Genomic DNA, 18,368 nt, shown 5'->3' with positions numbered 1-18,368 from the left:
AGAGGGTGTTTAGTCAGGTTTATTGACTGACTGACTAAAATAAATCCAACAAATAGTCCTTAGACCTTTGCTAGGAGACTTCCAGTGAGGAGTCAACTGCTACTTCCCAAGGCAGTTTCTTCAACTTCAAGATGACTCTAAATATTAGCAAGTTTCTCCAGATAAAAGTCTAAAATTTGCTTCCTTGGAATTTCCTTCATTGTCTCAGGTTCTACCCTGTGGGAACATTCAGAGCATGTCCAATCTTCTTCCAAAAAATAACTACTTTTTTAAATACTGGAAGACAACTATCATGTCAGTTCTTCAATCAACAAATATTTATTTATTAAGTCCATACTGTGGGTAGAGGGCCAGTTCTGGAGTAAGAAAGACCTGAGGGGAAAATGGTAAAAATTGTTGAAGATATGGGGAAATTGGAACACTAATGCATTGTTGGTGGATCCAACCATTCTAGAGAACAATTTGGACTTATGCCCAAAGGGCTATAAACCTGTATATACTCTTTGATTCAGAAATACCATTACTAGATCTGTATGCCAAAGAGATCATAAAAAAGGAGAGAAGATCCACATATACAAAAATATTTATAGCAGTTCTTTTTATGGTGGCCAAGAATTGGAAATTGAGAGGATGCCCATCAGTTGGGGAATGGATGAACAAGTTGTGGTATATGAATGTAATGGGATACTATTGTTCCATAAGAAATGGGTGAGCAGGAAGACTTCAGAAAAACCTGAAGAGACTTATATGAACTGATGCTGAGTAAAGTAAGCAGAACCAGAACACTGTACACAGTAACAGCAATATTGTATGATGACCAACTTTGTTAGACTTAGCCCTTCTCAGCACAATGATTAAAGATAATTCCAAAGACTCATGATGGAAAATTCTATCCACATCCAGAGAAAAAACTATGGAATCTGAATGCAGATCAAAACATACTATTTTCTCTTTTTTTGTTGTTTTTTGTTTTTTCTTTCTTGTAATTTTTCCCTTTTGTTCTGATTCTTCTTTCATAACATGACGAATCTGAAAATATGTTTAATATGATTGTACATGTATAGCCTATATCAGATTGCATGCTGTCTTGGGGATGGGGGAGGAGAGAGAAGGGGGAAATTTGGAACTCAAAACCTTATAAAAGTGAATGTTAAAAACTAAAAATCAATCATTAAAAAAAATGATTCTTTTTAAGAAAATAAAAAGAAAGACCTGAATTCAGATTCAGCCCCAGATACTTACTTAGCAATGTGACCTTGGGCAAGTCATTTAACTGTGTTTGCCTCTGTTTCCTCAACTGTAAAATGAGCTGGAGATGGAAATGGCCAACCACTCTAGTATCTTTGCCAAGAAAATGCCAAATGGGGTCATGAAGAGTCAGACGTGACTGGAAAACAACTGAATATGCTAAGCACTTTGCTAAGAGTTGAGAATACAAAGAAAGGCAAAAAACTGCCCCATCTTGAAAGAGAGTACATTTTAAAGGGATGGGAATGGGGAGATGACATATAAATAACTAGATACAGACAAGACATACACTGAGTAGATGAAAGGCAATCTCAGCAGGGAAGGCTCTAGAAGCTGGAGCAAGGGTAAAGAGAAGACAGTTCAAGACAGAGCTTTGAGGGATTCATGCAGTCAGTGACTCCTTATATTCCTTACTAACTTGCTTCAGTTTCCTCTCATTCTGTCTTCAGTGAAGATGAATACCTTCCCCTCAAAGAATAAGCTGTCTTTCCTACCTTCTTATACTTTAGTCCCTTCTATTCATTTTAGTAAACTTGCCTACACACTCTTCATTACACAAAACACTTCTGTACTAAATTTCTTATCTCTATGCCTTTTCATTAACTGTTCCCTGTTTTTGGAATGCTCTCCCTTCCCCTATCTGCTTCTAGGATTCCCTGGCACCTTTAAAGGCTCAGATTTAGCTGTGTTTTTTGCAGGAAGTATATATCTAGTTAGTAAGCACTAAATAAACTTTTATTGACTGACTCAGTGACAATAATGTCTTTCTAGCTAATCTAAATCCCTTTTGCCTTCATTCAAGGTTATTTTCTCTTGTTTTCTGCAGTTTGAGACAAAAAGTTCCAGCCAGCACCTTCATCAGTAGCTGTTTCTCTGCCCTTGGTCTTCCTTTATCCAAAATCATCATGAATCTACAAGCTAGAAAGGACCACAATGGCCATCTAATTCAATGAGTCCCTCATTTTCACAGGTGAAACTGAGTCCCGGGGAAATTTAGTGATTTGCTCTTATTCAAATATTCCGAGACTGAGGGGAGTCAGGATCTGAACCCAGGTCCTTCAACACAGGGCCATTTAGCTTTCCACTATACCAAACATCTGAAGACAGCTCCCTGAGCAATTTACCAAAGCTGTGGTGGAGTTCTGATAATTGGTAGTAGATGAAATCATGAATCCTTAAATATTTTTTTCTTTCTTTTTTTATGCTTTATCTTTTACCTCTATTTACTTTAAACTCTTTTACCTAAAAATCTTTTATCTATATTTATCTTAAATATTTATATTTCATCTTTTTAGCTTTTATCTGGGCTTCTGTGAGACCTATCACTTTCTCCTGTGTTCCCAAAGTCATTCATTTGGACCCTATTCAACTAGAATAGTTCTGAAACCATAGTCTGAGAACCCCTGGGAGTCCTTAAGACTCTTTCAAGGGGTCTGTGAGGTCAAAACCATTTTCATAATAATACTAAAACATTTTAATTTCTAATATTGTAAATATTGTTAGATAAAACACATAAACAAAAGTACTTTGAGGAGTCCTTAATAGTTTTTGAAAGCATAAAGGAGTCCTGAGATGAAAAAGTTTGAGAGCCACTAAGCTAGCATGATTTCATTTTTTCATTTGCTAGCATAAATCCCTGAAAGTACGGATAATTTTAATTTTTTGTATTTGTATACCCCAGAACCTTGCAAAATGCCTGCCTGGTACTTAGGATATGCCTACTACATGGCTGTTGCTTTCTTAATTGCTTGACAAGCCGTTTCAGATGGTTAAGAAAGTCTGATTGAATATCAGTCTTAGTAATCTTATTTTCTCTAATGTCATTTCTAGCCTCTCATGCTAAAGCTTTTTTTCCTTTCTTCCCTTGGTCTCAGGTGCCCTGGTAGGTTATTGCTATGGCTAGTGAGGCATCTCACTCATCATCATCACTAAAGAAGGTAACTAGAGCCCCAACCTCTGCCTCATTGGCATGTTCTAGGCGATGTAACTAGTTCTCATCCGCCACCTGGTGGTCACCACAGTCACTGCTGCCAGAGAGTCAGGAGCATGGTTAAGAACCTGTCTGTTAAAGGAGCCCAGCATCCTTAGAATGAAAAAGCATTCCTTGATAGCAGTAGTAGATTTTCATATTGCAGATTTGGGATTTTAGAACATTACCTTTGATTACATATTGCAGATTTTAGATTTTAGACCATTAGCTAATAAACTCTAGCCACCCTCTATAAAATGGGTCGCAGGAGAAAAAGTTTTCCTTAACAAAACTGAGGAGAGTATTTACTGACTATAGAAATTCTTGTCCTTTAACACTCCTAAGAACATGTTTATCAAGACATACAATCTTTCATCTGCCTACATCAAAATACTGGATAGACTAAATAATTCTATTGATATGAATAAAGAATTTGAACTTCAGAAATGGAATGTTTTTCTCTCTTTATCACCACCATCCCCAAATCCACTTGACTCCACATTCTTTCTTGAACAGGACATCTTTTCTAAATCTCTACATTCTCTTTGGTTTTGTTGGGGGGGGTAACATGTTCCATAGACCAGCTAAAAATATTACACTTTTTTAGTCTTATTTTTTTAGTCTTTTATGTAGTATTCTTGGCATGAAGAACAGCTCAACATTTTATAGAAAGAAAACCATGGCATAAGGTTAAAGCTCTGGGTTTAGTCCTGGCTTTGGTGCAGATTTGCTGTATAACTTCTGGGTAATCCCTTAGCTTCTCTAAATGTCAGTTTCCTCATTGGTAAAAATAAGGGATTGAGCTAAATGAATCCATGGATCCTTATCATCTTTAAAAAGCCAGATACCATCTATTAATTCTAGTAAGCACCAACTCCAAGACTTTCTTAACCAAATCTAGATATTCCTGAGCTATATACAATGGGACCCAATTTTGCTACAACAGAAGTATGATCACCATTGAGCTGGATTTTCCTTCAAGAGGCATAAATCAGAAAGGATAAAAATGTGTCTTTACAATAAGTACTATCAACCCACAGCTATCTAACCACAAGTGGCAATAATTCTGATTCTACCAACATTTAAGGATTTAGGGAGAAAAGGGGCAATTTGGCATAATTGATTAAAGTACTAGAGTTGGAGTCAGGAAGACCTACATTCAGATCCTTTCTTTAACATTTATTAGTTGTGTGATCCTAAGCAAGTCACATAATCTCTCTAAGGTTCTATTTCCTCATCTATAAAATAGGCATAATAATAGCACCTACCTCACAAGGTTTTTTGAGAGGATCATATGATATAATGAACGCCAAGCACTGCAAGTTATGTTATTGTGAGCTGCTCTTTTTAAGAAAGATGTGCTCTGTGTCCATTTTTATGACCAGATCACATGGGTCATATTTAGGTTCTTCCTTTGACTTGGGTCTCTGTATTCCCATGGGACTTCTCATATATTTTCATTCTTATTCTAGAATATTCTTGGAAACTGGCCTTAATCGTAAAAGCCATGTGGTATCTCCTTCTGTTTAGAGAGATGTTTTTCCCAGATATCTAGTTAGTCAAAAGCTACTTTCTTGAATGTAAAATGATTTCCCCTCTGAATGTGCTCCCTGATCTTTTCTCTTGGATCTCACTCAAGGATTTGTCTATGAAGTCCATATTGCAAGACTGATTAAAGAAATATTTTAATTTTCCCTTAATATGTCAGAAAGGCTGGTGTTGAATGCATTTTCTCACTTTCAAGGGTTGAGCCTACTGCTACTTCTACCCAGTAGATAGCAAAAGACTGAAATAATTTTAGTACTTTAGGCTCTCAAGCAGACACATAATAGATATTCTAATTAGTGATTAGCCTGGCAGATAAGGAAATGAGAATCTCCTAGTTATTCCTCACTCCACTCTCAACCTTCTCAGTGAGTCATAGGTAAGTCACCTCCCTCTGTACAAGCATACCCCAGCTAACATTATTAATTAGTTCCGTGAAAACAAAACATTAGGCAAAACAACATTACAGCGGGGCACTCATTACCATAGGAACAGTGTTACAAATGGGCAACTGGCTTAACAGCATTGTAACAAGGTTCTTATGAAGATATATTTGGTTATAATATATGATCAACATTATTACAAAAATGATATTGATCAAGGCAACATTGTATGGACTTATGTCTCTTCCCCTCACTGGTTTCCAGTAGAATGGATTGAATATTATGGAGGAGGGACAAAAACTGCCCAATGAACAGAAGGGTCACTGCCAGTCTAGTCACGAGGTGGCAAGGAAACCATACTTATGACATAGGAAATAGACGAGAGCCCATATTAAAAGAGCTAACTCATTTCCTTCTCTTCACCCTTGACACAGGTTGACCAGACACCTATATCCTGCCTGTGGAACCCAAGAGCGCTGATAGCTGAATCTTCCAAGTGAAGATATGAGTTCAGAGATCCCTAGCTATTCCGTGGACCTGGAGTTTGCCTGGTGGCAATGGCTATATAATGTGGATCAGTGGAAATCATTCTTGGCTACATTATTCTTAGTAATTTTCTCAGTCCCGTTACTCAAGAGACCTATCATCTACAGTCCCAAATCATCAATCAACAAGTATTTTATCAAGTACTCACTATGTGCCAAGCACTGTGCAAGATTCTGGGGATGCAAAGGCAAAACTGAAACAGTCCCTATTCTCAAGAAGCATATATTCCACCAGAGGAGAAAACAAAAGGTTTATGCATACATATATGCATGTATACACACATATTATATACACACATATTTACATATTATATGTGTGGGTATGTAATAATAAATACAATGTAATTAGGGCAGGATGGTACTAGCATTTATGGGGAATCAGGAAAAGGGTCATGTAGAAGGTGATCCTTCAGTTAGTACTGAAAGAAATCAGGGATTCAATGAGGTAGAAAGAAGTAAGGAGGGAGTGCATTCCAGACATGGGGGAAGACCACTGCAAAAGCATGGAGATGGGAGTAGAAATATGAATGAGAAAGAGAGAGAAAATTGAAAGTGAGCACCTACCCATAAACACCAGTTATATAACTGACTAGGTCCTCTAGTTTCATGTGGTGCTGTGGTCCAGCATTTAAGTAGGTCAACTGGAATGACTGAAAATTTCAACTTTGGTTGTTGCTGTCAGCACTGAGGGGGACAGTCTCCATGACAGCCCTCTACCCCCCAGTTGAACCTACAGTCCCTAATTACTACCAGGATTTCACTGATGTATTCAGTAACAAGGTTACATGCTAACCCTGAGACCGCCATCACCTTATTACCGACTGACCCAAATGACATGACCGTAAAGTGACCTGTCTCAAGTTCTAGACAAAAATGTCCAGAAGAAGTTCACAGCATAGATCACCAGGGCTCTTTTAGAAGATGAGCAATGGTGAGGTCAGACTATATCATAACTTACTTTTTTTTTTTTGGTGAGGCATAGGGATGGGGGCAGACCTGTTATTTCATGGGTATAAGGAATACTTGATCAGGAAACTCTATGCCAATGCAGATCAATACCTGGTGTATATCTTAAAATCTTAAGGGAGTTACCTGGAACGTTAGCTTGACAAAGATCACACAGCTAGTAGATGACAGAGGCATGACTGGAACCCAAGTCTTCCTGCCTATCCACTATGGCACACTATCTCTCATGCCATAAATATCAAGGTCTTCATGTTGTCACCATCCATGACTTGTACCTTAAAATTATTAGATCCATCAGGGCGCACCTTGGTTTTTTATCCAAGCTGTAGCTGCAGAGACCACACAACCTAGTATGGATTCATCTCAGAAACAAGTAGAAAATCCTATTTCAGGTACACTGTCCTATGCCATTTGGGTTCTGTAAGACATTTCAGTAATTTACAAACATGGTTTTTAAGACCTTTTAGAAGAGTGAGCAATTATGTACTTCAAAGTCAACTTTATTTATATCACAGGCAAAGCATGATGCATCCAATTAGTACCAACCATCTTGGTCCAAACCCTGAGCACCACTTGTGTGCTAGGAAAGAAAATGCCAGTTTGAGACACCCTGGAGTTCTTAAAGCACCTTGTGGACCACAAAGGTTAAGAACAAATCTCACCTCTGACACCAGCTTATGTGATCTTAAGCAAGTCACTTACCCTCTTGGGGATCAGTTTCCTCATCTGTAGAATGAAGTCACTGAATCAGATCATATCTGAGGAGAATCCTTCACGTTCTGAAACTATGAAGCCTCGGTTTCTTTAACTGTTAAGGGGGAAGAGGGGTGGACATTGAAACTGATGATGCCTATGATCTTTTCAAGTCACAAAACTTTGAAATCTCCCTGGACCTGTTTCCTCCTCTGTCAAATGAGGACATTGGTTTAGAGCATGTGAGGAGTGCTTTTAGTTTATGAGTGTTCTCTCTGCCTCTTGTGTCTGTCTGTTTATCTGTCTATCTGTCTGTCTCTCTCTCTCTCTCTCTCTGTCTCTCTCTCTCTCTCTCTCTCTCTCTCTCTCTCTCTCTCTCTCTCTCTCACACACACACACACACACACACACACACACACACACACACACACACACCTTACCTTAACTTACTCTAGTTTCTTGCCTTTCCTGAGTTGCCTGGGGAATTCTTCTGTCTTTCACTGAAATAACAGTGGCCCCATTTCCCTTAGGCTGCCCCACATCTGGCTTAGGTGCTCTAATGCCTCCACTAGGCCAGAACTTCCCTTGACATCTTAGGAGGTAATAGTTAAAATGGTAGAAACAGCAGTGTTGTCTGGGAGCCCCCTGAGACCCGATTTTCTCTAGCTTGGGCTTCCTAGAGGCATCTGGCCCTCTCAGGAATCTTGGCACTCAGAGACAAAACTCATTTCTCCAGATATCAATCTGACGGGGGAAGCAGCAGTCTTTAGTCTCTGTCAGGCTCATCTCTGGTCCCTCGGGGGTTAAACTGACTGCAGATTTATAGTCTCAGAACAACTGAAGCACAGCCTCTTGGCAGGACCCTGGGCTGCCCCTGGGCCCAGGGGGCTCCACTGTGGCTGTTTGTAAAACCTCTTTATCACTCTCATTCCCTGCCTCCTCAAGCTATGTTACCCGGATGATGAGAAAGGGAGGAGGAAACTGCTTTTTGTCAGGTTTGGGTAACACTGATGAGCAGATTCAGACGAATCACTTTTCTCCTCAGCATGCCAACAGCCCTCCGGTTGTGCAGGCCTGCGCTTATTAATTTTTTTTCATTTCTTTCCTGGAGGTTTCTCTTTTTAATACTGTTATTTTCAATACTATTGTCTGCTATTATAATGTTCTTAACGTGAACTGTTGCTCAATGCCTCAGGTTCTTCGGGAACAAAAGATGGACTATCTATCAAGATTTCCACATCCCTCCCACTGGCAGCATCGCAGATGTTCCCCTCGCATTTACTGTACAATTGGGTGCTGGGGAAGGATGGAAGGGAAGAAGGGGGAGGGGTTTGCATTGGCATAGGGAACTCCCAGGGATGAAACTCTTACCAATGCAGATGGCCGTCTTCCATGCAATCTGTCTGTTTTGGAGAGCTGCCTGAGCCACTGAGAGTTGAAGTGACTTGCCCAGGGTCACACACCAACTAGGTGTCAGAGACAGAATTTGGACTCAATTCTCCCTGACTCAAAGGCCATTCTTCTCTCTCTTAGACCAGGTTGCCTCTCCTTTCCACTTGACACAGCATTCTTATGAAGTAATCATAACAATAGCAATAATTAATATTTATATGTAACCATTTAGTTTGCAAAACACCCTTCCTAGTGAGGTATAGTGAAGAAAACCCTAGGTTTGATCTCAGAAGGTCTGAGTTGGAATCCCAACCTTGTCACAACTTGTGATGTTGGGCTCATCCCTCCACTTCTCAGGGCCTCAGTTTAGCACGAGGGAGTTAAATTCCTGAGGTCCTTTCCAACTCAAAATCCTGTGCTAAAAAAACCCTGGGACATTAAATATTAAATGTTATCCATTCTCATTTTAAGGCAGATGACTTACTTAAGGTCACAAGGTTACTCAAGGTAAGAGCTAATGAGTAACAGATTTTAACCCAAGACTTCCAACATCTACTCCAGTGTTCATTCCAAGGATCCCTCAAATGGCACCATGGGCACAAAATTTCAACTAATAGCACTAAATTGGTGAACTAAAAATAGCAGGAAACCAAAATACAGGTCTTTCTACTGAATTGATCCCCACAAAAAAAAAAGCCATAACTCATTTCAGAGGGGAAAAAATCAATTGAATCCAAAGTTGAAGCTATGTATTTTTGTAAATCTTTTGAACAAAAACATTTTTTTAAATCTAAAAGAAAATCATCAAAATATATCCTACAAACTTAAACCAAAACATACTTCATTTGATCTAGCTCCCTAGTTCTTATGTTAAAGTAAAATCATATGAGTCACAGTCATAGGAAAATAAATTTAGAGCTTGAAGGATTTTGGAAGTGATCTAGTTCATCCTCCTCATTTTACAGATGAGAAGTGAAGTGACTTGCCCAGGTTCAATAATCTTTAGAATCCAACCAACCTAGGCTCCTAGAATCATAGAATCCCAGAGCTGGTGACAATGTCAGAGGTCAACTAAGGAAAAGGACAACTGAAGACATAGAGGTTGTACAAAATAAATATCCCACTTCATGCGATCGCAGAGTTCAGTACTATTAGCCACATGGAATGTATGACCCCTTACATAACTGCTAAAACTCCAGATGGAGGTAGGCAGTGGGCTGGTAGCAGAAAGGGGAAGGAGACAGAGGTGAAAACTTAAGCCAAGAAGGAAGTGACTGAGTGGTCCAGTTTCTAAATTCGTGTCAACCATCCTGCGGTTAATTTGCAAGCCACAGACTCACATAACAGCAGCTGCTGATAAGCCCCTCAATCTGTGACCATAGAACTGGATGACAAATATTTCCCATAGAGTTGGCAGATTCATATTCTCTGCTTTTTGGTTAATTGACTCACCCACTCATTGGCTCATTGACACACCCACTCAAATCACTTCCCCACTATCCTGATCACAAATGAATTGCAATGTTTTCTCTTCCATTTAACTCTTCTGCCAATACTGGGATTGAGCAAATGACCTAAGTGACCACCTCCTTCCATCTCCATTTCTCCTCCTTCAGATCCCCAACAGCCTTCTCAACCCAGACTGCTCCAGTCTAGTCCAAGCTTTGCCACTGGCTTCTGAGGGTATGAAGGTAAGGAGGTCAGACCAGTTGATAGGGCCCTGAGCCTAGAGACAGTAACACCTGAATTCAAATCTAGACTCAGAAACATACTAGCTCTGTGATACTGGGAAAGTCACCTAAACTCTTTCTGCCTCAGTTTCCTCAGCTATAAAATAGGGCTCATATTAGCAACTACATCAATTGTAAGAATCAAGTCAGATGATACTTTTAAGTATTTAGTATATGCCTGGTACATAATATGTGATTAATAATTACATGTTGCCTCCCCTCCCCTTCAGGCAAGACACATATTCTCTGTGCCTCAGTTTCAAAGACTCACAGAATTTTTTTTTAATTTTAGAGTTTAGAGATCATCTGACGCAACTTCCTCCTTCTACAGAAGAAAGAACTGAAATTAAATGAGGTAAAAGAAATCACCCAAGGTCACCTAATTGGTTGGTGGAATAGATGAGGACTAAAACCCAGTTTTCTTGGTCCAGTGTTCTTTCTATTACACCATGAGATGATTCTAACCAACTAGAAAATAACAAAGAAAGGAAATTCACAATTCTTACATGCCAGAGTGGAACACAGTATGATTTACTCCAGAAATCTCTAACTGAAAGCTGTTAAGTGATTTGTGCTTAAGTAGAGCTGAAACTTTTCTGACCCTTCATGCTTTTCCACACCCTGATCCCTTTTTCTTCTACTTTGAACAAGCTTTCCCTCCTCCTCCCATCTACAGATAGAGATCTGTAGAGATCCTATCCCCAGCCTTAAGGGTCCTCCTTCATGAAGCATTCCTTGATACCCCAAGTGAAAGTTACCTTTCCTTCTCTGGTACTCATAAGCAGCGTCACAGAGTGACAAGTACACTAATTTGGCCATTTAGATTTGAGTCCCAGTTTTGAAGCTTAAGTGGGGATAGAAAAGGGAATAAGCATTATTAAATATCTACTACATGCCAGGCACTGTGCACTATATCCATGTTATCTTATATAGTCCTCATAATAGGCTTTTAGAGGTAAATGCTATTATGATCCCAATTTTACAGTTGAGGAAACTTGGCCAGGCAGCAGTTAAATGACTTGCCCAAGGTCACACACCTAAGAATTGTCTGAGGTCAGATTTGAACTCAGGTCTTCTTGACGTTAAGCACAACCACTGCACCACCTGGTTGTCTCTCATCATTTCTCTTCCCCTCTATCAACTTCAGTGTCTTTATTCATGCTTGCACTATCCATCTCAAAGAGCTATTGTGAGAAATACATTTTGTAAACCTAAAAATATTCATTTTTGTCCTTGTGTTTCTCGTCTCACTTAGTATATGCTATTGGGTACAACAGGTCTTTGTTTATGTGTTAGCTGCTCTACTGGATTTTAAGATCCTTGAGGGAAGGGACCATGGCTTATCTTTCTTGGGATCCTCATTCAGGACCTAACTCAGCACCTTGCATATAGTAGGTCCTTTTAAAAATTGTGAGGAGAGAAGAGAAGGGAGAAGAGAGAGGGAATAGGGAGAGGGGAAACAAGAGAGGATAGAAAAAAAGAGAGAGAAGATGGGAGAAGCAAAAGGAAAGAGAGAAAAGGAAGGGAGGAGAGGAGAAATAATGGGAGAAAATGATGAGAGGGAAAAGGAGAGGGGAGTGTGGAAAGGAGAGGGGGAGTGAGGAAAAGGGAGAGAGAAGTAACAGGGAAAAAGAAAAGGGAGAGGGAAAAAGGCAGTGGAGAGAGGAGATATAAAGCCTTAGAAAGAAATTGATTCTTGAGCATTCCAACCTTATGTGTTTTCTAGCTTATCTAATCCTCCAGTTTAGGGGCCTTTAGGAGAAAGTGTGGAGTCGTAGTCCTATAAAACAAGAACTCAAAGTTGCTGAATTCTCCCCCATTTCTGATCCCAAGGTCCAAATGCCCAGACGCCATCATGCTACAGGGTCACCAGTCCTCATATTCCTCCAGGCCACTTGAGTGAACGTGGTCTGGAGAAGGAAACAGAGAAGGAAGAGATGTGCTATGCCCAAAGTTGGCCTCTCTCAGCTTGTTTGGAGGGCTAGAGCTAGATTCTCTGGGAAAATCAGAACAGCTAGGGACTTCTTCCAACAGGCAAGACCTGAGGCAGCAATATCTGGGGCTTGTGGGGTATTTTCAGCTTACTGAGTCTGCAAATGTGGCGAATGGGCAGAAGAAAGATCTAGTCAGTGATACGGTAAAAAGGGGAAACCCAAGCATTTTGACTGATAAAGCAGTTTCAGAATCACAAAAATCATTGAACCTATTAGAACCTCAGAGTACAAGAAAGTCCTCAAAGGTCATCTAATCCACCCATGTCCAACAAAGACCTCCTCTCCAGCATGGATAACAGGTGGTCACTCACGTGCCAGTTGAACACTGGCTCACTACCTCCTGGGTCAACCCACCACATTTTTAGAAGGCTCTGACTGTTTAGAAGGTTCTCCCTACCTCAGTTAAAGTCTATCTCTCTATGGTTTTCTCCCATTGCTCCTAGCTCTGCTTTCTCAGGCCAGAAAGAACAAATTTGATCTCTATTCTACATTCTGCACAACAGGCCTTGAAGACAGTTGTCATGTTCCTCCTAAGGCTTCTTTTCTCCAACATAATCATTTTCCAGTTCCTTTAATTAACCTTCTTATGCCATTATCTCAACACCCTTCACTATTCATAGTGCCCTCCTCCAGATACTCTGTCAATATTGTTTGTCCTTTGATCTCAGAGAGGACCATGATATCAGGAAGGTGATATCTTGAAAGTGGATTGGACTTAAGTGAGGGAGGGCTGTGCAAAGTCATCAGCCTCACTTTCTCCTGTGGAACCATCTGGTTCCAGTGGTCAGACATAGATCAGGACAACTGGAGAAGGTCCCAATGAAGTGGGAAACCTTGGCTTTTTTAAGCTAAGGTCTTTCGGAGTTCTTACTTTGAGACAAAGCCCATTCAGTTATTAGGTTGTTTAAGAAGTAAGCCTAGGAATGGCTCCCTTTAATAATAACAATAATAAAAATTCACGTGGGAGGGGAAGATCCTCAGGGTTTCTGGCCATAAGAGAAAGAATTATTCTTTACATTCACTCTGAGCCATCTGGGCCCAAACAATAACCACTAAGTGGTGCTTGGACTTGTTCGTCAATCAATGAAAGCCAGAGAGAATTGGAGGTAAGGCATGGTCTTTAAGAAAGAAATTTAGGTGGTAAACGCCAAGATATCTAGCTAGATTTCACTCATCAAAATTTACCTTCCTTTGGGCAGAACACCTGCAGGTAAAGGCATGATGCCCCATGTGGAGAGAGGGGAAGGGAAGAGAGGAGAGGAGATGAGTTGGGCAACTGGAACTAGGCAGTTGGGTCCCTAGTGGTGCAGTTCAGACTACTTACAGGTTGCTGTTTACTCTTTGTTCTCAAAGAGGACCATGACATCAGACAAGACTTGAAAGCAAATTGGATTTGGGGGCTCTGATGGCTCAGAGTGATGTAAGTAGTAATTCTCTTTTGATCAGAAACCTTGAGGGTCTTCCTCTCCTAGACTGATTTTTTTTTTAATTAAAGGGGCAATTCCTTGGCTCACTTCTTAAACAGCCTTAATCACTGAATGGGCTTTGTCCTGATCTATATCTGGCCACTGGACCCAGATGGCTCCTGAGGAGAAAGTGAGGCTGGTGACTTTGCACAGCTCTCCCTCTAGATACTCTGGTTTACCAGTATCTTTAGCAGCAGTTAGGTGGTACAGTAGATAGAGTGCTGGGCCTGGAGTCAAAAAGACCTGAATTCAAAGCTAGCTTCAGACACGTACTCACTGTTACCCTGGGCAAGTCACTTAACTTCTGCCTGCCTCAGTTTCTTCAACTATAAAATAGGGATCATAATAGCACCTACCTCCCAGGTTTATTGTGACAATCAAATGTGATATTATTTGCAAAGCATTTAGTACAATGCCTGGCATATTGTAGTTACTTAATAAATGTTTGTCTCCTTCATAAAATACATTTTTAAAATCAAATGCAGCATTTTAGCTTGGAGATTATCACCTCCTTGGTCCTAGATACTGCAGCTTTCTTAATGCAGCCTAATGTCACATTAGGATATTCTGAGACTCATTGCTATGTTGGCTATTACTGAGCTTGCAGGATACTAAAAACTCCTAAGATCTTTTTTTTATATATATATATCAACTGTATGTGACCACACTTCTCTTGTCTTGTACTAGTGTAATTTTTAATGAAATCATAGAACATAATATTTATTCATACTCAATTTCACCTCATTATAGGTTGTAGAGATTGTTTTGGACGCTTGCCTTGTTGCCCCACATGTTAGTTATCCATCACAGCCTTGTATCATCTGCAAACTGAGAAGCACACCATATATGTCTTCATCCATAGTCATTCATTTGGGAAATGTAAAGTATGGCCTCATGGGCCAGCAGCCCTCTAGATGTACTAAGGCTGGCCAATTGCCAGAACATGCCAAGGGCTGGGATTGTATTTCCCAGACTCTGGAAACCCCTACTTGCTGCAGCTTCCTTACTCTTCTTCCCAGTAACTGCCCCTTTGCTTCTTACATCCAGCTCTGGGGGTGTAAGGAATCTAATGACACAGCAGCCTCATAGTCCAGGTCCTTCTATGCCTCTCTCCCAGACTCTCTCCACAGGTCTATCTCAGTGGTTCCAATGGCACTACTACATGGGAGAGTCCAAAATGGACCATCCAACCTCCACCTTCTTTTATCCATGAGCCCCCATTTCTGCTTGGGAACTCCAGTTAACTTCATCAGTTCTAGGGCAAAAAATCTAGTAGCCTTTTTCCCCTCCTTTGACCTCTATAACTCTTCTTTCTGTGACCATGGGAAAGTGGTTGATAATGAAGAAGGCAGGCAAAAAAAAAAAAAAGGTAAAACTTTTTCATTAAAAAAAAAAACAAAAACATGCTTCTGTTTAGCAGTCCTTAAAGCCTGCTGTCCACCCTTCATGGCAAAGTGTGATGCCAAGAGGGCATGATCCATTTGGAAAGATGTGTTATTTAGACAAGAAGATAAAGATGAAAAGGTTCTTCTGCATGTTACAGGAAGTAGAAGGACTTGATAAAAAGAAGACCTTTGCATAATTGGTGTTTTTAAAAGTAACGTGGTCCATTTCTTAAACAAGACTAATTTTAGTTTTGTTCATTTGAATTAAAAACTGTTATTTATGACTAAATGGTCAAAGATGCCTATCACTTAAAGAAATAAAAAATAAAATCTGGGAGTATTCCCTAATGAGATGTTTTGTGCATGCCCAGGACTTCAATCAAATCAATGACTGATAAAAATGTTAAACAACATGAGGTCAAGCTCTGATCCCTGGGGCATTCCCCTAGAGATTTTTCCTCTACAATGACAACAGCACATTGATGACTACATTGGGGGTAGGATTATTTAGACAGTTCCAAGTCACCTATATCATCAGCTAACTCACATTTCTACATCTTGTCCCCAACTATGAGAGACTTGGTCAAATGTTTTATAGAAATCCAGGGTTATTATCACTTCCTCTAAGATTCACTAAGATTTTTAAAAGATAACTGAGAACAACTTGGGAATCATCTTTACTAGTTCTTTCCATATCTTTTAATGCCGTTGGTTTGGGACCTGATACTTTAATTTATTGAGTGCAGCTCAGTGTTGTTTCATCTTCTCATTCACTTTGATTTCAGTTCCCAGAAAACCACTAGTATTTTATTCCTTTTTTTGAAGTGGATTCTCCTTGGTAAATAAAACATAAATGGAAAAAGAGTTGAGTCATTCTATCTTCCCTCGAATATCCATTCTCATTGTTGATGTTCATTTTTCATTCTCAAAGAGAACCGATGATCAGAAGGAGGCTGTCTTGACTGGCAAGTGAATTAGATTTAAGTGAGGCAGGGCTGTGCAAAGTCATCAACCTCACTCTCTCCTCCCATTTCCATTACTATATATACCTTATAGAGCAGTCCTTTTCTTTCTTTGATTATTCTCTTTACAGCTACGTAGAAAATGAGCCCTTAAAATTCATTCCCAACATTAGCTTATTCTGAGCTGGGGTGGTTCTTATATTATACATAGGAGTGTTCCACTTCTTTGCATTCATTCTACATTATTCATCCTACACTATTCTACATATTCTACATTGCTTCCATATTATATACATATTTCTTATTAAAATTTAAGTTGGGCACATCTTTCCTTTCAGTTGTGATGTGGAGGACTGCAGCTATAGAATGTTGAAGGTTCCACCAGACATGATTTTTGTATCAGCTCGTTTTGTTTAATGTTTGTTCTTGGTTGTCAGATGGGGTGCTGATTAGATGGCGGGCACATCTGGAAATGACTGTGATATAAAAAAGCAAAAAGTATCACAGGATCATAGATTAAGAACCAGAAGGGTTCATAGAGGCCATCTAGTAAAACTCCCTCATTTTACATATTAAGAAACTGAGGCTCATTGAGGAAAAATGGTATGTCCAAACCAAAGAGAAAAACAAAACAAAATAAAACAAAAACAACCAACTTGTAGCAAAAATAACACAAAAAAACATCACTGAGAAATTCAGTAAAGAAATTACAAGTCACACAATTAGTATCAGAAGAAGGATCTGAACTAGATCTCACAGGCTTCTAGTCCAATATGCTCTACACCCAATATCACAAGTTTGATAAAAACTTATTTTAAAAATAAAATAAAAGAGGCATGGTAGGAAAATAATATCATCATAAATAAATATGCTTCAGATAACTGGGAGTCACAGTGGTTGGAACAATAGACTTAAACCTCTCAAAGACTTGAGTTTAAATGTTGCCTTAGACACTCATACCACTTACATGACCTTGGGCAAGTCACTTAACCGTTGTTTGCTTCACTTTATTAATCTGTAAAATGAGGATGATAGCACCTATCTCCCAGGGTTGTTATGCAGATGAGATAAGGTATTTGTAAAGCATATTGCACATTTTAAAACATTATATCAATGTTAGTTATTGCTGGCTATTATCAATCTTTCCAAACGTCCCTTTTTCGTTTCTCATAAGAATCATTTGTTTTTAGATCTCCATAATTTAATTTTTGAGATCATCCTATTCTCTTGGGCCAACTTTCCCTGAAGAATTTTGGACCTTGGTAAACCTCTCTCCATTTGAGTGTGCTTTCCCAGAATCTAGAATATGTGTCAGACTGTACCCAGCTTTTCACTTCTTTATCAGGAACTCTAAGATGAAATGGACATTTCCTCCCAAGGTATTAATTTTTTTCTACAGCAATGAGCAGTTTCTCTTTATTAGTCTGAATCAAAACCAAAATGGTTTACTCTTCACTTTGCCATCTTTTGCAGATATAAACGATCTTGAAGGCAAGTCTAAAATTTATCAGGTGCTCTTGGCAAAAAAAAAAAAAAATGAACTCAAACAGATGTTCAGATAATTTGAGTCTTCCATCAGGTCTCAATACCAAACTTGGGATTTGTTTCCTAACCTCTCATTGATTTCTTCATTCTGATCTAGTGGTTGGATTTTTGTTGTTGTTTTATGGCTGTAGGTTTTCTGCTGTTTTTTGGGGGGGGAGGGAGTTGGTTTCTGGTTAGGACCTCTGATTGTATTGGTGTAGAAAGTTCCTCTACAGAAAATTAAGTACTCAAATTTTTTAAATGCATGTTAAAAACTGTCTGTACAAGCAACTGGGGGAAAATATTATTTTTTAAAAGTTACCAAAACTCTGATCAATGGGATGGCCAATTATGCCTATAAAAGACTGAAAATGCTCCTCACCTCTTGGCAGACAGAAGATAAAACTTGATGTACAGATTGTGACATTCATTTTCTGACATGGTCAACATGAGAATTTGCTTTTCTTGACCATACTTATTATAAGGCAAAACTACTCACTGGGAAAATGGAAAGAGTCGTGGGGGCTGAGGCAAGTACGTAGGCAGGTAGTGATAAGGAAGCAGTA

The sequence above is a fragment of the Notamacropus eugenii genome, chromosome 2 (genome assembly GCF_028372415.1).
Source record: "Notamacropus eugenii isolate mMacEug1 chromosome 2, mMacEug1.pri_v2, whole genome shotgun sequence".
In the NCBI taxonomy this organism is placed as follows: Eukaryota; Metazoa; Chordata; class Mammalia; order Diprotodontia; family Macropodidae; genus Notamacropus; species Notamacropus eugenii.
This window is presented reverse-complemented; position numbering follows the sequence as displayed.